The sequence below is a fragment of the Narcine bancroftii genome, chromosome 3 (assembly GCF_036971445.1).
Source record: "Narcine bancroftii isolate sNarBan1 chromosome 3, sNarBan1.hap1, whole genome shotgun sequence".
Lineage (NCBI taxonomy): Eukaryota > Metazoa > Chordata > Chondrichthyes > Torpediniformes > Narcinidae > Narcine > Narcine bancroftii.
Window position 1 is genome coordinate 307,938,156 of NC_091471.1, and position 1,885 is coordinate 307,940,040.

The 1,885-nt window shown below is 46.6% G+C and overlaps 1 pseudogene; it reads right to left on the bottom strand.

Moving 5' to 3' along the window:
- Window positions 1-255: 255 nt before the first annotated feature.
- Window positions 256-354, bottom strand: LOC138759662 (U2 spliceosomal RNA; annotated as a pseudogene).
- Window positions 355-1,885: the final 1,531 nt, after the last annotated feature.

A 1,885-nucleotide genomic window follows, 5' to 3' on the forward strand; every position in this document is an offset into this window, starting at 1 on the left:
GTTCTCCCATTGTGGAGAGACTGGATTTAGACTGGCAAATGCTGGTGTATAGAAATTTTAAAAATGAGAAACTGGAGGGACTCAGCAGGCCAGACAATATCCATGGAAAGAAATGGACAGTCAATGTCCCAACTCAAAATGTTGGCTGACCATTTCTCCACAGCTACTTCAACTACACTTCTTCACTCTCTGTCCCGTGCAAGAATTCCATTCCTTTCTTTCAATTCCTCCATCTCCGTCACGTCTGCTCTCAGGATGAGGTCTTCCATGACAGATCATTTGAGATTTCATCCTTCTTTAAACTGATAAGAACAGATACTACACTTGATCTTAGCCAAAAGGCCGAGAAGCAATAGATTTCATCCTTCTTCAAACAATGTGGTTTCCCTTCCACCATCATCGATGGCAATCACCTGCATATCCCCCTTTACCTGTACATCCGCCATGGCCCCCTCTGCCCCAATGCGCACAAGGTCAGGAATGCCCTTCTTGTCACCTACGACTCCACCAGCCTCTGCATCCAACATCCTCCACCATTTCTCCCACTGACTACATGATCCCACCACTAGACACATATTCCCCTCTCCACCATCTGCAGGGACCACTCCTTCTGTGACTCCCTTGCCCACTCTTCCCTCTCCACCAATTGCCTCCTTGGCACCTACTACTGTGACTGCAGGAGGTGCACCACTTGGCCCACACCTCCTCCCTCACCACCATTTGGGGCACCAAGCAGTCCTTCCAAGTCAAACAACGTTTCACTTGTGAATCTGCAGGGGTCATCGACTATTTCCGGTTTTCCCATTGTGGTCTCCTCTATATTGGAGAGACTGGACACAGTCTTGGAGATTGCTTCATTGAGCACCTCAGCTCTGTCTCCCACAATATCACAGATGCCCCAGTGACCATCCATTTCAATTCCCTGCCCCATTCCTTTGCTGACATGTGAATCCATTGGACTCATGCATTGCCAAAATGAAACTATCTGCAAAGTGGAGGAATAAATTTCAGATTTCAGAGTACATACATGACATCGCATACAACCCTGAGATTCTTTTTTTCCTGAGGGAGTGGCAGAATCACCACTTATTGGTAGTGAAAAAAAAAGTACACAATGTACACATTAACAAATGAAGAAATGTAGACAAACTGACTGTGCAAAGCAGAGAGACAAAAAAAAATCAATCATGTGCAAAAGTAAGAGTTCTTAAATGAGTCCTTGATTGAATTTGCTGTTAAGGAGTCTTAGTGGAGGGGGAGCAGCTGTTGTGGAACCTAGTGCGAGTCATATGGTACCTACACCTCTTTCCAGGTGGTAGCAGTGAGAATAGAGCGAGTGCTGGGTGGTGTGGGTTCTTGATGATTGCTGCATTCTTCTGAAGGCAGCATTCCCTGTAGATGTTCTCAGTGGTGGGGAGGGGCTTGCCTGTGATGTCCCGGGCTGTGTCCACTACCTTTTGCAGGGCTTTACGCTCAGAGGTATTGGTCTTCCTAATACCCAAAAAGCACTTCATATTCTGTACAACCTGATAGCATTAACAGCAACTTCTCTGGTTTCTGTTAGCACTACCCCTTACCCCCAACATGGTTCCTATGGCTCCTTTCCTCTAGTGCTCTCTCTGTCTTTCTCTCTTCCCTTTGTTTTCTATCTCCTTTCCCAGAGCCAAAAACAATCTCTCCCAACACCCCTCCCCCCCCACCCACAGTCAATTCTCACATTTCCTTTCTCTGGTCTTCTTACCATATATAATTAACTCCATTTGTCTTGTTCTGTACTTCTCGTCCTGCAGACCCTCATGTTTCATTTCTCCCCATGGACTCTGCCTGAGCCGCTGACCCTCCAGCTTCTCAGTGTGTGCTCTGAAGAAGTCTTCAGCCTGAAACA